Source organism: Mercenaria mercenaria, chromosome 13 (assembly GCF_021730395.1).
Source record: "Mercenaria mercenaria strain notata chromosome 13, MADL_Memer_1, whole genome shotgun sequence".
In the NCBI taxonomy this organism is placed as follows: Eukaryota; Metazoa; Mollusca; class Bivalvia; order Venerida; family Veneridae; genus Mercenaria; species Mercenaria mercenaria.
Window position 1 is genome coordinate 56,018,781 of NC_069373.1, and position 25,749 is coordinate 56,044,529.

Below are 25,749 nucleotides of genomic sequence, written 5' to 3' on the forward strand. Positions count from 1 at the left end.
AAACTATTGTAGACATCTTATCTTACTTTATTTCAACAATATTTTTCCCTGTTTTTTTTTTTTTTGTCAGAAAACTTTAAATTTCATTTACACTAAAGCATTTGATTATGAAGAGTTAAAAAAGTGTCACTTTTTAATAAATTAGAAGTAAAAATGAAAACTAAAAGTTATATAATGTAAACATTGGCAAACATAAGCTGGTGAGTTCACATACAGTTTGTAGAGAACAAACATATAGTTTGTAGAGAAGAAACATAATCCGGTGAGTTCACATATACATGTAGTTTGTACAGAACAAAGTTCACATATAGTTTGTAGAGAACAAACATAGTCTGCTGAGTGCACACATAATTTGTAGAGAGCAAATACAATCTTGCACACATAGTTTGTAGAAAACAAACATAATCATCTGAATGCAAACATAGTTTGTAGAGAACAAACATAAGCTGCTGAATGCACACAAAGTTTGTAGAGAACAAACATAATCTTCTGAGTGCACACATAGTTTGTAGAGAACAAACATAAGCTGCTGAGTGCACACATAGTTTGTAGTGAACAAACAGTCTGCTGAGAGCACACATAGTTTGTAGAGAACAAACATAATCTTCTGGGTGCACACATAGTTTGTAGAGAACAAACATAAGCTGCTGAGTGCACACATAGTTTGTAGAGAACAAACATAGTCTGCTGAGTGCACACACAGTTTGTAGAGAACAAACATAAGCTGCTGATGGCACACACAGTTTGTAGAGAACAAATAAGTTGCTGAGCTTACACACAGTTTGTACTCTGAGAAAAAATAAGCTGCTGAGTGCACACACAGTTTTGTAATAAACAAACATAATCTGCTGAGTGCACACGCATTTTAGAGAATAACAATAATCTATTCTGTATACATATTTGTAGATACAAAATAAGCTGCTGATGCACACATAGTTTGTAGCAAACAACATAGTTGCTGAGAGCACACACTGGTTTGTACTCTGAGAACAAAACAGTCTGTGAGTGCATAATTTGTACGAGAACACATAATTTTGGTTTGACACTATTTTATTGTAGAGTACTTAACATAAGAATCTGATGCACCTTATTTTGTAGGGAACAAATCAAATTATTATTCTGCTGAGAAGACACAATTGTACTCTAGAACCAACATCTGCTGAGTGCATCAAAGTTTGTACCGAGAACAACAGTGTGAGTCGCACACATTAGTTTGTAGAGAACAACATATAAAATGCTGAATGTGACACGCAGTTTGTAGAGAAAAAATAGCTGCTTGAGTGCACACACAGTATTGTAGATAACAAACTTACTATGCTAGTGCAACACAGTTGTACTCTGTGAACAAACATCTCTGAAGCACAACTGGCTTTGTAAGACAACATATATTGATATGTTCACTCACATAGTTTGTAGAGTAAATACATATCTTCTGAGAGCAACATTGTTGGTAATGAGAACAAACATAATTCTTGCACCAGTCCTGTTGGAACAACATTACATTGCTTTAGTAGAGAACAAGTCAACATAATTTGCTGAGGTGACTACACATGTTTGTAGATGTCAAAAAGCATAATCTTCTAGTGCACACATACGTTTGAGACATAAAGTTAATCTTCTGGTTCACACATACTTGTAAGACAAAATAATCTTTGCCACATTTAGTTTGTTGAGAACTAAACAAATCTGCTGTATTTTAGAGAAAAAAAAGGGTGACCATATGACGTGAAACAATATTTGTATTAAACCAATTCCATTAGTTGCATTGAGTGGCACACACAGTTTTTACATCAGAGAAAAACAGTGCCTGCTGATATAGCTCAACACATAGTTTGGACAAAATCATGTCTTCTGAGTGCATCAACAGTTTTAGAGAACAAACACTAATCTTTGAGTCACACATATTGATGAAACAACATATCTGCTGATGCACAACCCCGTTTGTAGAAAACAAAATTATCTCTAGTGCACACACAGTTTGTAGAGAAAAAACATAGTCATGAGTGAATGACAACACAGTTTGAAGAAACACAAACATAATCTGCTGAGTGCCACACAGTTTGTAGAGAACAAACATAATCTGTGAGTGACACACAGTTTGTAGAAAAAACATTATTTCTGAGTGCACACGCAGTTTGTAGAGAACAAACATAGTCTGCTGAGTGCACACAGTTTGTAGAGACAAACAAATCTCTGAGGCACACATAGTTTGTAGAAACAAACATAATCTGCTGAGTGCACACCAGTTTGTAGAGAACAAACAAAAGTCTGCTGAGAGCACACACAGTTTGTACTTGAGAACAAACATAGTCTGCTGAGTGCACACATGTTTGTAGAGAACAAACATAACTGCTGAGTGCACCCCATAGTTTGTAGAGAACAAACATAGTCTGCTGAGTGCACACTAGTTTGTAGAGAACAAACATATCTTCTGGGTGCACACATAGTTTGTAGAGAACAAATCAGCTGCTGAGAGCACACATAGGTTTGTAGAGAACAAACATAATCTGCTGAGTGCACACACAGTTTGTAGAGAACAAACAGTCTGCTGAGTGCACACGCAGTTTGAAGAGAACAAACATAATCTTCTGAGTGCACACATACTTTGTAGAGAACAAACATAATCTTGCACACATAGTTTGTGGAGAACAAACATAATCTGCTGAGTGCACACACAGTTGTGGAGAACAAACATAGTCTGCTGAGTGCACACAGTTTGTAGAGAACAAACATAATCTGCTGAGTGCACACAAGTTTGTAGAGAACAAACATAATCTCTGAGTGCACACGCAGTTTGTAGAGAACAAACATAGTCTGCTGAGAGCACACACAGTTTGTACTTGAGAACAAACATATGCTGAGAGCACACATGGTTTGTAGAGAACAAATAATCTGCTGAGTGCACGCTGTTTGTAGAGAACAAACATAGTCTGCTGATGTGCACACATAGTTTGTGAGAACAAACATAATCTGCTGAGTGCACACAATGTTTGTAGAGAACAAACATAATCTGCTGAGTGCACACACAGTTTGTAGAGAACAAACATAGTCTGCTGAGTGCACACACAGTTTGTAGAGAACAAACATATCTGCTGAGTGCACACGCAGTTTGTGAGAACAAACATAGTCTGCTGAGTGCACACACAGTTTGTGAGAACAAACATATCTGCTGAGTGCACACACAGTTTGTGAGAACAAACAGTCTGCTGAGTGCACACACAGTTTGAAGAAACAAACATATCTGCTGAGTGCACACCAGTTTGTGGAGAACAAACATAATCTCTGAGTGCACACCAGTTTGTGAGAACAAACATAATCTGCTGAGTGCACACACAGTTTGTAGAGAACAAACATAATCTGCTGAGTGCACACACAGTTTGTAGAGAACAAACATAATCTTCTGAGTGCACACACAGTTTGTAGAGAACAAACATAGTCTGCTGAGTGCACACGCAGTTTGTAGAGAACAAACATAGTCTGCTGAGTGCACACATAGTTTGTAGAGAACAAACATAATCTGCTGAGTGCACACGCAGTTTGTAGAGAACAAACATAGTCTGCTGAGAGCACACACAGTTTGTACTCTGAGAACAAACAGTCTGCTGAGAGCACACATGGTTTGTAGAGAACAAACATAATCTGCTGAGTGCACACGCAGTTTGTAGAGAACAAACATAGTCTGCTGAGTGCACACATAGTTTGTAGAGAACAAACATAATCTGCTGAGTGCACACACAGTTTGTAGAGAACAAACATAATCTGCTGAGTGCACACACAGTTTGTAGAGAACAAACATAGTCTGCTGAGTGCACACACAGTTTGTACTCTGAGAACAAACATAAGCTGCTGAGTGCACACACAGTTTGTACTCTGAGAACAAACATAAGCTGCTGAGTGCACACACAGTTTGTAGAGAACAAACATAGTCTGCTGAGTGCACACGCAGTTTGTAGAGAACAAACATAATCTGCTGAGTGCACACACAGTTTGTAGAGAACAAACATAATCTTCTGAGTGCACACACAGTTTGTAGAGAACAAACATAGCTGCTGAGAGCACACACAGTTTTCTGAGTCCTAAAAAATTCTTGAGAGCAAACAGAGTCTGCCATGGACAATCATAGTCTGTTGAGGGTGTCTACAACAAAAATGGTCTACTGCCAGCACCTATAGTCTGCCATGAGCAAACACAGACTGCTGAGGGCAAACACAGTCTGAAAACAGAGCTGAGAATGAACTTCTGATGGATCTCCAGCAAGACAAAATTGACTAAAGACAATATGTCTAGGGTAATCTATCCATTTCATTCCTTTTCCTGCAACTCAGTGTAATTAAAATTATATTATGCGGTATCATTTCTGGTCTGGAAAAAACCTAGGACTACGAAAATAATCTTGCATAGCTGCTAGCACTATATATGTAATTTACACTAAATTGAGTGATAAAAGCCATTTATATTTCTGGATAATTCCCACCACTATCAAGAGATAATAGTCTAAAAGCTATTGCCATTATATGTATCCATTTAATTCATGTTTTTTTTCCAAATATGACAGTGAAATATATCAGCTACTGTGAAATCATTAATATTCGTGGGGGACTAATTTTTGTGGATTTCGTGGTTGAGTCAATCCACGAAATTAAATCCCAACGAACAAGTAAAATTCCCATTCATTTTATGTTCATAAGTTGAAATCCACAAATTCATATTCCCACGAAAATGCCATTTAGACCAAAAACCATGAAATTTCATGCCCACAAAATTAAATGATTTCACAGTATTTTCAAAGTGAAAAGACCATAGCATCTGATTATAACCACTGAAAATATATATATTTTTTTTTCTGAATTATCTCAGTAAGATCATCATATCTCTCACAAGTGCATATCAGAACTAGAATTTTGCTATGCCATTAAAAAAACAACAACAACATTTCAATGAATAATCCACAATATTTTCCTTTTTCCTTCGAAAAAAAAGTAGCAAACAAGATCTAAAAAGTGAAAACATTTTCCTGTAAATTAAGTGTCATAGATATACTGCAAAATCATTTAATTTCATCACAAAAATTTCAGTTTCACCAAAGAAAAAATTACTGCGTTTTTTTTTTTAATAACATAAATAAAAAAAAATTAATATATTTAAAAAAAAAACAATTAATATGATTTTATTTTCTTTTTATTTGACATAATTTCCAGGATTTACAAAGCAAGAAATTCATGAAAATTAATACTCCCACACATAGAACTAATATACAGTAAAACCAATTTATATTCCTGGACACTTTCACTACCATTAACAGTAATATTTCTAAAGCCACACAATAAAATGACAAAGACATTCTTCATTTAATACACCCAAGCTAGAACGAAAGACAATAAAATCTATAAAAGAATCTTTTGAAACATGGAAGTACAGTTACCCAGCAAAAATAACAGAAGATGTGATTTATAGTTTGATTTTGACCTTTGAGAGTTCAAACTATAGACTCTCCTGTCAATTATTAAAATCAGCATGATTTACTTTGCATTATTTAGGAAAGATTGTGAATCACTATCGTACTGTATAACATTAACTAAATAATGGACCATTCCATTATTAAAAGAACAAAAACATCACTGACCTTAAAATCAAACTATAACAGTTTGTTAAATGACAGGTAATAAAGAAGTGCAATGGCCGCCACAACCCCCTTACACTGGCTTAACAAGACAAATGAGCCGTGCCATGAGAAAACCAACATAATGGGTTTGCGACCAGCATGGATCCAGACCAGCCTGCGCATCCGCACAGTCTGTTCAGGATCCAAGCTGTTCGCTTTCAAAGCCTTTTGCAATTAGAGAAACTGTTAGCGAACAGTATGGATCCTGACCTGAGACTGCACGGATGCGCAGGCTGCATGGTCTGGATCCATGCTGGTCGCAAACCCACTATGTTGGATTTCTCATGGCACGGCTCATTAATGTAGAAGAAACATTTTCATTCATTACCAAAAAGTTTAAAAATAAATAAAACAGACTTCAGTTGGAGGCAAAAAGTTATCAGGCTTATTTACCCAGACATTATTTCCACCCCCACCCCCCAAATGTTTTACACCATTTTCACTTTTTCTTTCTTTTTTTTCATCATTAACTTCTAACCTTGTATTTCTAACTCAAATAGGGTGATTTTCAATATAAATTTCCCTATTAATTTTGATTCTTCTGTTGTGTAATTTACAAAAGAACTGTATCCCAAAAAAAAGCTGTTATATATTATTATAACACTACCAGTAAAACTATTATAAAATTATTTTTTTCTTAACAGAACAGAACAGAACATTAATTTGAATACTCTTTTGTAACAAAATGATGTCATTATTTTGGGTACCATGACAAACCAAATAAGGTACAAATGTCAAAATTATGTTAATGACATTTAAATGTATATTTTAATCATCAGTATCAATGTTAACATTATTTTTTATTCAGCTATAATTGTTATTCAGTAATTTACCATATATGGTAATGTCTGTACAAGAAAATCATGACAATGTCTCTGTGCAAAAAATTGCCCACACTGCTCTTCCCTTAAATCTAATTCAAATTTACAGTAAGATTTAGAACAATCCCCTGGATAATTCTGACACTGAGTCTTCAACTGAACTTTATTCAAAACATGCATCCTTGTTTTTGCATTTAGTAAAATAACAATAGACATTTTTGTCCATTTTATCACACTGGCATTACTTTTTACTTTTTTAACCTGTGAGGAAAAATAGCCTTACAAAGGTACTATATGATGAAATAAATGTATCTTTTTCCTTGAAAAAGAAAACAACAAAAAATTAATATTTAACAAGTATAACTACATTGTGTATACTCATACTTTTTACTTTTATTATATGTAGAAAAAATAGCCTAACAAAGGTGCATTTAAAAAACTGTATTTTTTCCTTAGAAAAAAACAACACAAAACAAAATGAATATTTAAAATGTAAAAAAAAAATGATATAACCAACTACCTTTAAGTGAACCACATCCTGAAAATTCATCTTATCATGTTTCACTACAGATATTGTTAATATTGCAATACGCAAGGTATGAAATAAAGGCAGACCACTATATTCCAATACAAGGCTCGGAGAAAACAGTATAGGAGATTCATCCACTGAAGTCAGTGTCTCAAGAAATGATTAAGAGCAATAAATTGGGCATGGCAAGATATACCTCACAATGATTATTAAAAATGATAACCGATAACAAGAAATAAGCAATATTTTCAAGTTAATATTAATTTTCATGTATCTTATTTGTGTATGATACAACATACAGCTATGTGCCTTTTTAATGACATCAATAATTTCCTGTGTGACTAACACAGTATTATTTCACACACCACATAGTGTATATCAATATTTTACTGTGTGACTAACACAGTATTATTTCACACACCACATAGTGTATATCAATATTTTACTGCGTGACTAACACAGTATTATTTCACACACCACATAGTGTATATCAATATTTTTCTGCGTGACTAACACAGTTTTTATTTCACACACCACATAGTGTACATTTTGCATGACTAACACAGTATTATTTCACACCCCTAGGTTATCATTTATGCGTGACTAACACAGTATTATTTCACACACCACATAGTGTATATCAATATTTTACTGCGTGGCTAACACAGTATTATTTTACACACCACATAGTGTATATCAATATTTTACTGCATGACTAACACAGTATTATTTCACAGACAATATAGTGTATATCAATATTTTACATGACTTATAATCCTTTCTTCAAATTTTACACATTGCAAAGAGTACATCAACACTTTACTGTGTGCTCAACATGGTAGTTATCTTTTCTTCATACTTTATAACTGCATAATGTATATCAACATTTTACTGTGTGACTAACACTGTAGGTAGCTTTACTTCATATTGTACACATTACATAGTGAACATTAACATTTTACTGTGTGACTAACATGGTAGGAATCTTTTCTTCATAATCTACACACTACATAGTTTACTGTGTGACTAACAAGGGAAGTATCTTTTCTTTATATTTTACAAACTGCATCATGTATATCAAAATTTTACTGTGTTACTAATACAGTATGTAGCTATCTTCATATTCTATACACTACATAGTGTATATCAACATCTTACTCTGTGACTTACACAGTAGATATATTATAGTTAATAGCAACATCAATTTCACTAGCATAGATTTAATGCACATGCATAAAGACTTGATTGTGTTCTGAGTGGACTTCATTTTACTTTGAACCGACCAAATATTTTGATTTTGCAAAAACGCTGAATAGACAAACATTAAGCATTTATATATTTTGTGCAAGATAAATCAACAGAGAATGCATTGCAATGGGAACTTATTTATAACTACTTTTTATTCACATGAAGTATACTGATAATACTTGTTTTTGTCTTGCCTTTTATTCAGTTTTAAATTTTTACAATTTTCCCTGGTTTTGCTGAATATTAATAACAGTATCACAGTCTCCTGTTCACGTTTATGATCAAACAAACTAAAATTGTTTAATTTCACACAAAAAACTGAAACGGACTGATTCAATCTGAATCAATTACTCAATTTTAGAATACTTACTTAAATACAGCACTTTGATAATTTTCAGATCTAACAAGGTGAAAATACACTATTACTTTTATTTTTGTAATTTTAATATATATCAAAATGGTATTTGAGTCTACTTATCTAGATCTTTCAAATATAACTCATGCATTAGTTTTTTTGCTAGTTTACACTGCCTTAAAGGGGAATATGCAACATTTGGCAACATTCCTTATTAGAAAGAACTAGGTGAAACATAAACACTAACGAAAAAAGTATCAAAATCGGACTACAAACAAAAAAGATATAGCTGTTTGAATAGCATCTATGTACTCAAATGGCAGCCATTTTGGGAATAGTGACATCATCATTCTTTCCTTATATAGGCATTACCATATATGGAAAATCTGTGAATAACAACAAAGAGAAACATATTATGTGGGCCATAATATGATCTGAACCTTAGCATGCGTGTAAAAATGTATATCTTAAATTTAAGCAACAAAAGTAATGTTTAGTAGTATTTAACATGATTTTGCCATAAATTCCATATTTGTTAATGCTCATATAAGGAAAGGATGATGATGTCACTGTGCCCAAAATGGCTGCCGTTTAATTAATTGATAATATTTAGATTGCCATATCTTGTTTGTTGTCCGATTTTCGTGTTTTTTTCCGCCATTTTAAAGTTTTCGTTAAGTTCTTTCTAAATATATACATTCTCAAATGTTGAACATTCCCCTTTAAATTTGAATTTGGTGAAATAGACCTGCTTAAAAGTGTAAATATAATGCCCTTTATTTGTATTAGAGGAAGGGTCTTCATCAGACTTAACCATTACCTTGCTAAATTTCTATACTGAACTTGTCTGTCTTTCAATTTGGACAGTACCGTTAACTGTTAAAAGGGATGTTTACCAAAAGATACTTACTGAATGGCGAACAGTGCAGATCATGATCAGACAGACTGATGTGCAGTCTGGTCATGATCTACACTAGTTGCAAAGGCAGAAGAAGTCGTGTCTAGCATGATAAGGGTTAAATCTGTTACATAAACATTTTAAATCAAACTTGTTTTACATACAAACAATTCAAAAATATTTGATGTATCATTTTCATCTGTCTAAGGTCTTCACCAAGCTCTCATTCTCAATTATCAATTTATTTGCTATAAATTTAAACATAATGTTGACAAATGTTAACCTTGAAAAAAAAAAGGACTTACCTATTTTATAAGTGGAAGAAGCCTTTTCTGTTATATCATTTTATAACAAAAACCACTTCTGATAGATCAAGTTATACTGTTTAATTCCAAACAAATTAAAGTTTCCCACTTCTGATTAAGCTAATTTTATTTGATAAATACGTAAGCTTCAAATTTTTCTACGTTCTTCTGATTAAAGTAATTCTATCTGATTAATATGAAATCTTCCAAATTTCCTCCCTACTTCTGATTAAAGTAATTTTATTTGCGAAATAAAACTTAAAATTTCATCCGGGCTTTAAAACCTTTTATATGGTTTGGATTAAAATGTGACAAGAAAGCTGCACTGTGCATGCAGCGCTCTTTAAATAGAATAATTATATTAACTAGGATATCTTGTATCCAAGGAGACAACCTACGCTCAAAGAGTAATAATGAATTAAAAGTGCCAAAACTTAAAGTAGAATTCTTTCTTAAATCTATTGCCTATTCTGGTAAAAAATTAAACGAAATACCGCCTATCATCCATAAATCAGAAACGCTGAAACAATTTCAAAGTTCATACATTTAGTGGCAGTTAAAGGAACCATCGCTATCTCAAACATCTATTCAAAGCATTGTTTTTTTTTTTTTTTTATGGGATTATTACATCACTTCATTTTATTTTATTGTATCATTGCTGTTTCTGTGATATGTTATTTGAATGAATCTTTACAACTTTTTTTCTTTGGCTTGCTTTTTTAAAATCCTGTATTGTACATTTTGTATTAATGATATTCTATGTTTGATCATTTTTGTTTAATGTTTTTTTGTATATACTGCATATTATTTTGAGGCCCACGTGGTAGATGGGGAAACACAATGTGTAGCCTCTAGAAATAAAGTCATTAATGACTTACTTACTTACATAAAAAAACAACTTACTTACAACTATTCTGCTAATTACACCAGTACCAACGTCACCATATTTTGACTTGCAGTGATATTTGTAACAAAGAAATTTAGTACCCTGAAACTTGCACTATACAAATTATAAGCCATTAAGCTAGAAAATAATGTAAAAAGAAAATTCTTTACAGGCTGGCAATAATATGTTTTTTTTTAAATATTGGATCATACCAGATTTATATAGCACCCTTTTCATGATAAACACATTCATGGGTGCTTTATGTATTAAAACAGTATTTATTTATTTATTTGGGTTTTACGGTGCACCAACACAGTATAGGTTATATGGCACCAAACAGGACTACAAATTCTGGTTGACAAAGTTTAATCTTCTACCAGAGTATCAAAAATACCACAGGGACAAAGAAAAAGAAACCTCCCTGAGAGAGAGAGGAATCTATATGTCTTTTTAATTTTAAATAGGCTGTGTGGTTCTTTGAGTGTGTCCAGTGTAAAGCACAGATTATATGTAGTTATTGTTAATACTTCAAATACAATTTTTTTTATCTTTTATACCTACTGCCTAGAAAACTATGAATCACTGTTGTTTTTTCATTCTATTTAAAATTTATCATCAATTCAAGTAATTTCTAATTTCATAAAACTCAAGGCATTATCCTTAAAAACACATTTTTTCTTTATCTAACTGGGCAGACAATTTTGAAAAATCAAAAATTACAGTGGCACGAAAAGAAATGAAAACAAACAAATTAACATTTAATATGTAAAAAAAGAAATAACTACCCAAGACGAATACCTTAAAGAATCCTTTTAATCAAACCACATTGGATAGCTCATCATATCCTTTTCCAATACCATATTGTTAATACTGATACAACATATCAAATGAAGGCTTTCTACACCTAAAGACCACTATATTCCGATACAAGGCCCGAGAGAACAGTATAGGAGATTCATTAAATTTGCTGAAGTCAGTGTCTCAGGAAATGATCAAGCAGAATGCAAAGGGGAATAGCAAAATGTACATAAATCTTTTATCAATTACTAAAATAATCAGTATTTTTCAGCTGATATTTTATGTATTTTTTTTCATGTATGTTATAATATACAACTATGTATCTTTTATTTTACATCAATACTTTCCTGTGTGACTAACAAAGTATGTAGCTTTTCTACACATTTAACATCTTACACATTTTGCTGTGTGGGTAACACAGTAGGTAGCTTTTCTATATGTTTGCATACTACATAGTTTTCTGTACTGCTAACATATGGTATGTATCTTTTCTTCATATCTTACAAGCTATATAGCGTACATCAACATTTTAGTGTGTGACTAACTCTGTAGGCAGCTTTATAACACATTTTACACACTACCTTAAAAAATCATGTCAAAACTATGAATACACTGTGTATATCAATATTTTACTGTATGACTAACACAGTAGGTAGTTTTTCTTCATAATTTACATACTATATTATAGTGTGCATCACCATTTTTCTCAGTGACTAACAATGAAAGTAGCTTTTCATTATATTTCACACATAACATAGTGTACATCAACATTATACTGTGTGACTAACACAGTAGGCAGTTTTCTACATAATTTACATACATTACTTTGTTTGTGGGGGTATATTAAAGAGATAAATCAATTTTCAAAAAATAAATGCTTTTACCTTAAACACTATCCACATATGTAATTTTTGCAATAAATCTAGCAGACAGGCCAGAATGCGTTAGAGCACCCAATACAAAATTTGATTTAGATAGGATACAGAAACTTCCTGAATTATAAATTCACTGAACCACAAAAATATATCAATAAGAAGATAAAACATTGTTTCTGTACACAAAATTAACTTTTTGAGGTCAAAATTCGGTTAAATTAATATATCACATATCATCTTGTTTATCCATGTTCAACACCTGTCATTCTGCCTTGTTAACTGAAGACCGCAGTACTAATCAATCACTTATTGTTTATCACTTCTAGCTTCCTTTTAAACCATTTCTATCTTAGACAGGGAAAGAAATCAAAACACATCATGCATTTGCTACCTAGGGATATAAAGCCTACTGTCATTATGGGTTCAATAATTTTAGAGATTTTGAACAAATCTTCAACCATGTAAAATTAAGTCCACTAATCTCTTCCCATATTAAACCAAGTCCACAAATCTTCTCCAGTGTTAAACTATGTCTGCTAATCTTCTTCAGTGGTAAACTAATTAGTGCACTAATTTTTTACCACATGTAAAACTTAAAGTCCACTGATCTTCTTCAGTGTAAAACTAAATGTTGATAAAAGTAAGTTCACTTATATTCTCCTATGTAAAACTCTAAGTCCACTAATCTTTTCCTATGTAAAACTAAGTCCACTTATCTTTTCCTATATAAAACCTAGTCCACTTATCTTTTCCTATGTAAAACTAAGTCCACTTATCTTCTCCAGTGTAAAACTATATAAGTCCACCAATATTCTCCTATGTAAAACTGCTCCGTCTGTTTTTAACATTTAAAATTAAAGCATTATAAACTTTTCAACAAGTTCTGCTCATTTACCACTTGACAGATTTTAATCAAACTTGACCTCACTGTAAGATCTTCTCTTCGTTTTATTTAAATGGGGGCACATTACACCATTTTTGGCCACCCTAATGGCCCCTTTAAGACACACTTCAGGTGAAACTAGAAATACCTTTAAATAACGTTTTTATGCGGCTCTTCATTAAATTTGTTAAAAAATGGGGTCACTTGACCTGTTACATAGTTTTTTATACTCAACATAAATGTTACCATTCATGACTCAGTGCCTCATACATACATTCAAGGTCAAATAGGTAAGGTAAGCAGCCTACAGCCACTATGAGTTTAGTAATTGCTAGAAACATTAGGGCTAATCTATAGACAAAACGCTTCCATGACTATTCATCGAAAGACATTTGGTCGAAAAGACATTAGACAGAAAGGACAATTAGTCGAGTGTACAATTGGTCTCATAGGACTTTATGTCGAATGTATATTTAACAGAATTTTCGTCGAATTTGGTCGAATTTAGTCGAATTTAACTTACCCACTTTGCCGATATGTTTACAGTTTCACTCGATTAAGGTAGACTCAGCTTGATTCATCATCAAATATTTATTCATCATAACTTAATTAACCTCAACTCTAATCGAACAGTACACAATATACTATTAAAAAATCACATGTTACATTACAATTGATGACAGCAGCACTTGAAATTCCATTTAAATAATATTGTCTAGATACAACATAAAGTCAATATTTGATGTTAAAGCTTATTCCCTTCAGAAAATCCAAGACCGGATTATGATTTCTCGTTTGTGAACATAATTCGTCTAATATTCTTTCTAATTAAAAGGACTTTAAGGAATCAACAACGAACAACACCTTTAGGCGTTTACTGATCGTTTAATTTGAGTAATTATCAATAATAATAATTTATTTTCGACCAAGTGTCGTGGCCTGTTAATTTTATCGACTAATTGTCGCATTCTGTATAATGCCCATTAGGCATAATATCTTTTCATTCATTTGTCTGTTCGACCAAACGTGTTTTGACGAAATTTCATGCACCCAACAAAACATGTCATTATTCAGATAAATTAATACAATCAAATCCCAATTTCTCGACTTTGTCGGGACCAAGGGAAAAAAGTCAACATATCGAAATATCGAGATAACCGAAGTTCGGTCAACTTTGGTTGGTAGGTGGGATAATGTTGTTTTGTGTTCAGAAAAAGATGTTTTTTGAGACAAAATATGTATATTTGTACATAAATATTATGTTTTACATATTAACTGGTCATTACTTGTTGAAATAATAGTAAGTTTTCAACCTCCTTCCTGGTTTCTAATACCTCTTTCCACCATATTGTGCTTTTTGCAATGCACATGATTCCTGAAATTCACTCCTAAGTTTAAACCTAAATACGATGTAACTTGCACAAAACCTTCATTTTTCTTTTTGTTTATAATTGCAATTAAATCCACTCAATTTCAAATATTCAGTTAGCATTGCAAACAAACAATTAATGACACATGAGCACCAGTTAATTGGCTTCGGGTCATAAGCAGGACCATTAAATGAATAACTACGCGTGTTGTTGTTCGCACATACGGTGGCAGATGAGAAGAGAACTGAGCAAATACAAACGTGTCAAGCTTTTCGCACCTGCGTTTGGCAGATGATTAATGTCTACTGGAGACAACCGATGTCAAAATAGAGTAACTTTCAAAGTCAGAGATTGAAAATATAGTCCAGATATCAAAAAAAACTGAAATATTCAAATCGAGATATCCGTAGCTGATTTATATGAAATAAGAAGGAAAAAAAACGCGACCAGGAAAATCCACTCAAGATATCGAAATAACAGAAGTCGAAATAACAGTTTTGGACTGTAATTAAGAAATATACTAGAACTGAATGGTGAACAGTGTAGATCATGATCAGACTGCATGGATGTGCAAGCTGATCATGATCTACAATGGTCGCAAAGGCATAATCTATCATGTCCAGCATGATAAGAGTTAAATGTATCGGCTAGCCAAGCCTCAAACAGACAGATAACTTTTATCCATAAACAATATTATTTATTCAATGCAATAAACCATATTTATCTAGCATATTCAGTAGTATCATTTGTAATGGTTAAGAATAAACCATTTATTTGCTAGACATATTATATTTTGAAGCTAAAAGATGATAAACTGCTTCCTTTTTCTGATGTGTTTACAAAACTTCTGATAGTTTTGTAATTTAAAGTGGCATGCCATCAGATTAACAACAGCACCGCAGTGCAGAACAATATACGCCCGAAGATATGAACTTTGAACCTAAGTGTGACCTTGACCTTGAAGGAGGCCATCCCAAACATGTGCTATGCACATCGTCTTGATGTGATGAATATTTGTGCCAAGTTTCTTTAAAATCCTTCAAGCAGTTGAGAAGTTACAGAGCGGACACTAAACAAAGTCAAATGGCCTTTGACCCCTAAATGTGACCTTGACGTGAACCATCCAAAACATGTGCTCTGCGTGTTATCTCGCTGTGGTGTACATTTGAGTCAAGTTTCTTTGAAACCCTTCAAGGGGTTCAAGTTACAAAGCGGACACGAAAGTGCTAACGGACAGACATACGGAAGGACGCCTGGACACAGAGTGTCATAACATAATGTGTCCCTTTGTGCATATAAAAAGTTTAGAAAAACTTCATTTATAAAGATAAAAACAACGCTGAAATAACTAAGTCTGCGCCTTTTTTGACCTTTTATTTTATTTGATCAAGCATTTTCACAGGGCTAAGTGTCATACATTGTTGACATCATTCTTGTTTAAAGTGTTAATTGTGAATTTTAGCATATTATTGCATGGTCATTACTGTAAAAATTCATTCATAAGAAGTTTTATTGTTTACTTTTTCTTTGGAAATCAGGCAAGCTATTAATGAACCCTTTTACAGTATCCAACACATTGTGTTTATTCTGGAGAATACCATCATTAACTACACTGACGAGATAAAGAAACGCCTCATTCAAACTCGGTATACAATTTTTCGTTAACCGTGATTCAAAATTAGAAAAGAACAATTCCATTCGCAAATTAGATGCTTTACAAGAATTTATGGTCAATAAGAAATCATTTCATTGTCGCATTATGCTTAAATCTTGAATTTTAATAGCCCGGTCGGAGAAATGCATTAGAATAATCAGTAGCGCGTGTGGCCACCTCTGCTAGCAACCACAGCAGCAAGGCGACGCCTCATAGAGCCGCACCAGTTGCGTAACAGATACCGTGGGATTCTGGCCCACTCCTGGTGCAGCGCTGCTACCAGTTCCCGGACGTTTGCTGGCTGGGGTTGACGTTGACGTAACCGCCGTCCGAGATAATCCCACGCGTGTTCAATCGGATTGCAGTCCGGTGAACACGCCGGCCAAGGTAAAACATTAATGTTTCTAGCCTGCAGAAAGTCCTGGTGACGCGTGCAACGTGAGGTCGCGCGTTGTCGTGCTGATAGACTAATCCTTGACGTTGACAGAATAAAGGGACAACTACATGACGTAATATCTGGTCGATGTAACGCCTGGCTGTGAGATTACCTTGGCAAACGACGAGTTGGGACTTAAACCTATGGTTGATTGCTGCCCACACCATTACTCCACCTCCACCGTAACGATTGTGCTCCAAAACGCAATTGTTTGCGTAGCGTTCATGGCGTCGTCTATAGACACAGATACGTCTGTTGGCGTTCCACAAGTTGAAACGCGACTCGTCATTGAATACTACGTTCTGCCAACGCTGGCCGCGATGGTTGCGGGCCCAAATAAGACGTTGGTGACGGTGGCGTAACGTTAGAATTAGACCGCGGTAGGGCCTACGACAGGTAATTCCGCGTTCTCTGAGTCGATTTCTCACTGTATGTCGACTAATTGGACGTCCACGGTTACCTACAACTATACGTGACGTAGATTGCGCCGTCACAAATCTGTCACGTAAATGACGTTGACGTATATAATTATCCTGTCGTATTGACGTTACACGCGGTCTACCTGAACGTGGTCTATCGATAGACGTTCCCGTGTCTCTAACACGTCGAATAAGACGCACAATTGTCGAACGATAGACGTTAAAACGTCTAGCAACTTGTTCCTGCGTTCGCCCACATTCAAGCATAGCCAAAACCTGAACCCTCTCTTCAGAATTCAGCCTCGGCATTACGAAAACTAATGTTTTTTTCCAGAGAATAGCTGAAAATATGGTTGTGTGTCGTATTACACATGTACATGTGCAAAAATCGTTCAATCAAACCACATAGTTTACATGCACGGACTGCAAGAGGAAACCATGACCAGGTACATGAAGTGAACAAATGGCTGAATGAAATCGCGCGAGTTTTTGTTCACTGTGTTTGTCGGTCAGAGTACATGTAGATTTACTACATTTCACAACAATTAAAAGCGTTAGGAAAAAAATAACGCCAAATTTCAATGAGGCGTTTCTTTATCTCGTCAGTATATAATTGTGTAAAACAGAAGTTCTCCTTTATATCATAACAAATTATTGTCATCTCTGATACTGATTTATGCTTTTTTCGCAATTTTACAGACAATTTGCTATCTGTTTTAAAGATCATGAATGGAAATTCTTCTTTAACAAATTTTCCATATCCTGAACAAAGGGAATTCTGTCCAATTCTTTGCCAATATCATATTTATTGTCCAAATTAAGGATGGTGCCTTCTAGCTATTCTCAAATATGAAAAAAACCGGGGTGCCGATAATGACTTTATGAACATACAATTTCACATCTGCATTGTCTCTAAATTATATTTTGGTACTTGTAACACCATTGTGTAAATGATGAGTTCTGCTCAACCCAGAGGCTAAGGGGCATGGAAAGAAGAATGTATTTCCACTACCGTGGCAGGCTCAATCAAACAACCCCTATTTTTTTCTTCTTTTTTTGGTCAAGTTTAAGACCTATGTGTTTTCACTTTTTAAAGTATCAAGTCTGTAAAATCTGATACTGCCTTAAGGTAAGATTATTTCTTGTGAGTTTGTTTGCTTGAACCCTTGAGTACCATTAGCAGACAAAATAGCACGCTTTGTAAATTTCATTTTTCTCTTCGAACTTTGTTTTTAAGAGTTCTGAAAGTATCCTAATGACTTAACTTTAAGTATTTGAGCCGTGCCATGGGAAAAGCAACATAGTGGGTTTGCGACCAGCATGGATCCAGACCAGCCTGCGCATCCGCGCAGTCTGGTCAGGATCCTTGCTGTTCGCTTAGAGTTTCTCTAATTACAATAGGCTTTGAAAGCGAACAGTATGGATCCTGACCAGACTGCGCGGATGCGCAGGCTGGTCTGGATCCATGCTGGTCGCAAAACCACTATGTTGGTTTTCTCATGGCGCGGCTCATTTTATTTAATTTTTCTTAGTAGGAGCTAGAACTAACCTTTGACCTGACACTAAACACAAAAGAGGTCTTCTACTAACAACTTCATGAACTTCAATATTTCTGTTACCAATAGCAGTAGTTTTTTTGGTTTTTTTTCAGGAGTTTTGCAAGTGTCCTGATAACTTCACTTAGGGTATTTTGTTTTATCTAATATCATAGGAGGAGTTAGAAATAACCTCTGACTTGATGACACTAAATACAACAGATATCTTCCTCTGATAACAGACAGTTTGACATCTCCAGGTTGAAGAGATTTTTAAATACTTATTGAAAACCAAATGATTGACTTACAGACAGACAAACCAGCAAAGAGCATTAGAAGCCACAATGTGCCTGTGTATAATAATCACTCCATTAATTGATCTTTTTCAACTGAAGACACAAATGAAAACTGTATTTCGCTTGAATCTGAAGAGTGATACCTTGTTTCTGTAGTAAAGATTTACAAAAGTAATTCAGCAAAATGCAGCAGACAGAACTTTGCATAATCTGGGTATTTTACACGTTTTTCCAACGAATTAGAGATCTTGTATATATTCCTGTAAGTCAAACATCATGGAGACCCCACCCCGCCAAGGATTTGAACCTTTGATATTCCCTTGCCAATCTTTTATTCTAATTATTGAGGTAACCAGGCAGGCAAGTACAATCTAATATAAACCTGAATGTCACTATGATAATCAAAATAACTGCTTCATAATTAACCATGTCTATTAAGCAAAAGAGAAAGTAATTCTAAATGCAAAATATGAAAATGACATTACTAAGTTCTGCATTTACTGCATTACTGGTGTTTTAATTGCCTTGTTTGTGCATTTACAAGTGCATTATTTGCCATTTTCTTGCATTACTTATAGAAATTACCTACCAGACTTGTCCTTGACAAACTATAAACTTCCAAATGGAAATTCCTGCAGAAGTGACCCTTTTCAGAAATCTTAACATTTTTTCATGTTATTGTGCTATTTTTTTAACCTGTCAAATGTGCATTTATTATACGCTCTGTGCATTTGATATTATAATATTCGGCCAAACTTCGGTGCTATCCGTATGTTTTACGGAAATAAATTTTGGTTAAGTGTCTAAATATCATTATTAGTATAATTGTAAGTGAAACACGTACTCCTTGTTCATATCAGTGGCTCAGTGGTTACAGCACATGGCTTGTATGTGGGAAATCACTGGTTCGAGCCCATAAGCGAGAACATTTTTAATTTTAATTTTTATTTTTAAATTACAAAGGGACATGTAAAAATTGAAATTCACGGGCTTCATGATAAAAAGTGTTTCGTACTGAATTTATAGCAATCGAAACTGAATGATGAATTTAGCTTGTTGTAATTTATATTTATGAAATTCTTAATATACTGAAATGAACTGTAAAAAAATAATAATATAAAAATATAAAAAAGATAAAAATAAAAAAATACTTGTAAAAATACAATGGAGGAAATATTGGATAAAAAATGTACATGTACCAAGTGTTTGTTGAAATTTTTGAAAAAAACCAACAAACAACAGACACTACACGGTATTGATCTTAAGACCTCTGGGTTTCAAGCTATTGACAATGACCATTGAGCTATCGTGACTTTCATACCTCCATATATATGCCTTAAATATAAACCATTTTAATTGCTGGTTACTTTCCGTACACTGTATGGAATGTACCGAAAAATCAACCGAAGATTAAAATATTCTGTGCAAAGACCATGTAATCAATACGCATTTGACAGGTCAATAAAATTGAACAATACTTTAGTTGCTACAGAGACTGGGTCAACAGTAATTCTTCAGGACCGCATTTAACATTGATGATGGGTTTATTGTATCCAACATGTAAGTGTAAGGATTACTGTTTTAGTTTCTGAAATGGTTTTGTCTCATTTAACCCTTACCTTGCTAAATTTCTATAATGAACTTGTCCATCTTTGAATTGGACAGTACCATATACTGTTAAAAGGGGTGCTTACCAAAAAAATACTGACTGAATAGCTCACTCACAGGCTTTCCAGTGACTTTTGAAGAAAAAATAGGAGAAAAGTAGGAGCCTCTAACATAAAAAAGTAGGAGAAAAGTAGGAGGAAAGTAGGAATCAGATCATTAAAAGTAGGATCTTGTAACGGTCAACTTACCATTTGATCTTCTAATTACTCACATGTGCCATCATGTAAACACTTGAAATGAACTCATTCTTTGGTGTATGAAGCTGTTTTCATTCTCATCAGGTTCTGAAGTCAATGGAAGTGCTGCCATCAACCTAAAATTTTTTTTTCATTTTATTATTCAAACTGAACATTTTTACATATCATAAATCACAATGTTATATAAAAGCTACTGTTCTAGGGAGATATATTGAAAACTTTAAGCATTATGTTTCACAACTGGGCCTTAATACTATGCCTGAAAAGTTCTTTGAAACATATAGATTTTGTCCAAAAATAAGCCAAGTGTTTTCTGCTCATCTTCCTAGAACAGTCTAGTTAATCTAGACAGTACAAGTGATTATGTGTAGCTCTTTATATAATTACAGGCAATGGTATTATTAAAGGCACTATAAGCCACAAAGCATCTAAATGATACAGCAAAGTAAAGTATCATGCATTAGCAATAACATTTTCTAAAATGCAAGGTCAAGTAGATTTTAAAATGTTAGCTGAAAACATTGACATACAAGTACTAATCTAATACTAAAACAACCAAACATGTATTTTCTACATCTAGCAAGCCATGCCCCATTTTAAAAATAACCCTAAATGATGGACTTAGCAGATATGATGTTGTGCACTGTATTAATATATTGTTAACATCAGTTTGCAATACATATAATATTCCTATACATGATTGTGTCACACCATATTAAAGCTATATAACCAAGAGCTGGTTTTGTGGCTTATCCTCTCTCTGTATAGTCAATTTCCTTTCTTGTTTGATTTACTTGAGTCCAATGATGTTTTCTGTTTGTACATAAAATTGTCAAGCATCTTTTGCCGCTTGCAATCAATGTCTTGCCTTTTTTCTCTGCAACATTCCAAAGCATCACCAACCTTATCAAGGTTTGATTTGGCAACCTGTAACAATCCTTGTGCTATGTCTAATTCCTGGAAGTCTTTCTTCTTTATTGCTTCAGAAAGTCTATTATTTGCTTCTGCAAAGACATGCTTTGCTTTTGACAGATCATCCTTTAACTGCTGTTCACTCTTCTTTACTTCTTTTTCTTTTTCCCCTAATTTTCGTTTTCTTTCTTCATTCAGCTTCAGTGACTGCTGTTCTTTTTCTCTTTGTTCTTTCAATGCTTGTTTTTTACTTTCAGTCAATCTAAATTCAGCTTTTTCTGTCTCAATTCTATCCTTATACTTCTGATAGGACTTGGCAACAGAAGACTGTAGATCTTTGGTCATTGGAATGTCTGTGACCTTACCCTTGTACATACCAACAGCATCCCTAGTCAACCTGAGGCCATTCAGGGATTCTTCAGACAATAGTGTTCTTTCATTAGTTAACAGTTTCTTATTGATAGACAGACTTCTTTCGACATCTGCATTCCCATGACTTATGCACAAACAGCTTATCACTAACTTTCTCAGATTTTTATACTTTAGACGACCTGATGGTGTTTTCCTGCTCAAGACATAGCCCCAATAATGATCTATTCTATCAATCTCATCCTGGTCATTATATATCTTGCTATCTGGAATATCATCTGCTCTATACAACTTCCATTCATCCCTGATTAAAGGAACTTCTTCTTTTGAAATACCTGGCAGAGTCTCTGATAGCCTTTTCAAGTGTTTAAAGGCACTTTCCTGCTCTCTTACTTCTGGATGTAAACACTGAATATTTTTTACCAAAGCAACATCAACCGGAAGCTTTTTAGCCAAGTAACTTGTTACTTCTTGATAAAATTTCCTCATGTCATATTGCAGACTTTTCTGCTTTCCTGAGTCAAGCTTAGATAACGTCTTCTCAGTGTCACTACCAACTTCCATCTCTTTCAAATCAAGACAGTTGTTCAGATCTTTCACATCTAATTTAACCAGTTTAGACCCGATGGCATCTGCAACAATGTCATGTTTGACAAATCTAAGCATCAATGTCCTAATAAGGTCACAGGCTTCTGAATACAACATGTGAATTAGAGGCTCTTGCTTTTGGAACATGATCAAAAATCTTTCAAAGACTGGCCCCACACTAATAAGAAACTGAATCTGTGCTAGAATTTCTTTGGACTTCAGCTTTTCACAAATCCTGAGGTACCTAGAATTCTTCTTCAGATACTTGTCAGTTCCTTGATCTTTACTAATCTGTGGTAGCACTTTCAAGAAATATCTACTAGAACCCTCCCAATGCTTGAGTAGTCTTCCAAGAGCGGGTATCAATGTCAGCCACCTACACTGAACGTGTCTTACAAACATGTTTTCATCAAGATTAAGGTCTTCCAGCACTGCAGCATAATCTTCTCTCTGACAGGTGTGTGATTTAAACCACTGAAAGAGGTCGATGGCTAATTCCTCTGCATCCTCACCATAGACATTAAGACCTTTTCTGAATCCATTGTGAACAGCATGTATAGAACATGGAACAAATTCAGTAAGTTCAGGTAGACCGAGAGAAGCTTTATGTGTATTGACATGGTTCCAAACAGTCTTATTAACATTGGGACCATCACTCCAAGTGATACTAATAAATCTAAAGGTATCTGATAAGGTGTTTCATTCAAAGTATCAATTAAAGCCTGTCCTACATCAACACCTTTGGCATGACCAAACAGTTCACTCTTTAAAAACATAGTGCTTATTTCACCTTTCTCTTCATTCCAAAACCTGATTAATATATCACACTGTTTCATATTTTGGACTGTACCAGTTTCATCAAACTGAATTGTATATGGTATCTTATCAGTTGCTATTTTATTTGCTATAGTCTGTCTAAAATAAGGACCAAGCCCATCTGATATCATATATGATACTTTTGATTTACTCATTGTAAAGTCCTTTGCCACAGAGCTACCTGGGAACATGCTTTGGAATAACTCTGGTGTCCCATCACAAGAACTGTATGTGTAACCACTAGCTGCTACTTTAAACGCCCACAGTGTCTCTGCTTTACAAACTTGCTCCTTATGGGATAATGACTGGAGCTGAATGATTGAAGATTTTTTCTCGGTATCACCTCCTCCTTGAGAAGTACTTGCAACAACACTGCTCTGTTTTTCAACAAAGAACTTCTTCTGGGAGCATGAATTTCTTAATTTCATATTATCTTTGTGCTTTTGTCCATCAGCATGGTTCATAAGTTGCCCAACACCAGTATTGGAACATGAAATTGATTTATCACAAATAAAGCAGAAGCCATTCAAGTTAGATGACGAATCCTTTCTACACCACTGATTAAGTTTGTGTCCATTTTTATCAATCTTATTAAGCCAAGAAGCATTAAAATGAGTCTTTCCACCTGGCATAGTTAGTATCTATGTTAAAGGATGTTAGTTTATCTTTGGTACATCTAGACTGTTAGTTGACACCTGCAAAATATATCAAGTTAGCTCAGCTACTACAAGCATTAATGTTTGCAGCTGATACTTCAAAAGCTCAAATGTTTTCTTAAAACATTTTCAGTGGCTTAGAAATATTTTCATGTAATTATACATCAAAATATAAATTACATTTGAGAGAAGTACCAGTAGCAAACTGATCAGGTTAAGGCATCCCAGCACTGCTACAACAAATTCTTATCCGGCTTAGCCAGATAGAATTATAGTTGGTCACTACAGTTATGTTCTACCTTAACCTATGCTTAGAGTGAACAGAAACATTATAATGCACTTTGAAATAGTGAAATTCAGATCACAATATTTTATGTTTTAAAAAGATGTCTTTAGAAAATTGGGTCTAAGTCAAAGTACAGTGTATCATTTCTGTTCACCCAATTCCCTCAGTTTGCACATCATTGGGAAAGAGTTACAGTGCACAGCAATCATATCTGTTAGCCTACTTGTGTTCAAATGTGTATCTCTTTACCTTTAGAAGACAATATTTGCTGGATCCGGCACTGAAGATTCCCTAAGAGGTCAATGGCAGCATGTCCAGTAGTCCAATCAGAGCTGATGAGTAGCTATCACACCATAAATCATATAACACAATTCATTCTACAAATAGACTAAAGCATAATCATGTTAACTACTTAATTTAAAATTTCATTGAACATGTTTTAATTTTTTTTTATTTTGAAAATATCAAAAAAGTAGGAGAAGTAGGAGTTTTCTGAGAAAAAGTAGGAAAAATGTAGGAAGGGATCTAAATAGTAGGAAAAGTAGGAAAAAGTAGGACTACTTGAAAGCCTGCACTCACTGCCCTTAAATGAGCAGTAATAACAAATATTGCATACGATTTAAATGTTAAAACACTAAAAATGTAATACAAATGATATATAAATTATATATATATTGTCTTCACAGTACTCATAAATGTTAATGTATTATCTATATATATATATATATCTAAGATATCTCAATTAAGCCACAACCTACAGCAAATATATCATTTTTTTTTTAAAGCCTCCACTCATTCTCAACAGGGAGCATCTATACCGAGATCCATTAAAGACGTATCCGGTCTTTTATCAGACACAATTTTTTGTAACAAATGTTTTCTTCGTGACACTCAACATATCATGTTGCCATTTTGAGACTTTGTGGGCATAAAAAGGAATTTACAGGAAACATTTTCTATTAGGATTGTACGTTTACACTGAATAGTAATTGTGATGTTTATATTTTTGCTCATTTTCATAAACTGAGCCACGCACGAAATTCAAAATAATCACAAATATTTGGCAACATTATCTCTGACAGAGTAATGAGCGAGGGTATCACATTTTTTAATGTCGTGCAAATGAAATAAAAGCTATTGCATAAGTTTGGTATTACACCAACGTTTTAACATGCTGAAGCTGACATTCTAAATTATAGGAACAGAACAAAATAGATTTATATTTAAGAAACAATATATCTCATTTTGTGATTTGTCGTTGAATAAAATCAATGTTTGTTCAGATGC

At 34.0% G+C, this 25,749-nt stretch overlaps 2 protein-coding genes across 4 annotated transcripts in view; both read right to left on the reverse strand.

Annotated features, from left to right (window-relative positions):
* The window catches only part of LOC128547945 (uncharacterized), a 322,495-nt gene that overhangs the window by 111,305 nt on the left and 185,441 nt on the right, over nucleotides 1-25,749 (reverse strand). The gene's annotated exons all lie outside the window — the stretch shown is intronic.
* The window catches only part of LOC128547946 (FMRFamide receptor-like), a 174,287-nt gene that overhangs the window by 56,840 nt on the left and 91,698 nt on the right, over nucleotides 1-25,749 (reverse strand). The window contains exon 1 of one of the 3 annotated variants that reach the window (XM_053521898.1): nucleotides 11,503-11,577. The exons of the other annotated variants lie outside the window; for them this stretch is intronic. The gene's annotated coding sequence lies outside the window, so the exon portion shown is untranslated. Of the gene's footprint in view, nucleotides 1-11,502; nucleotides 11,578-25,749 lie in introns of those variants that run through there. 3 annotated transcript variants of the gene reach the window in all.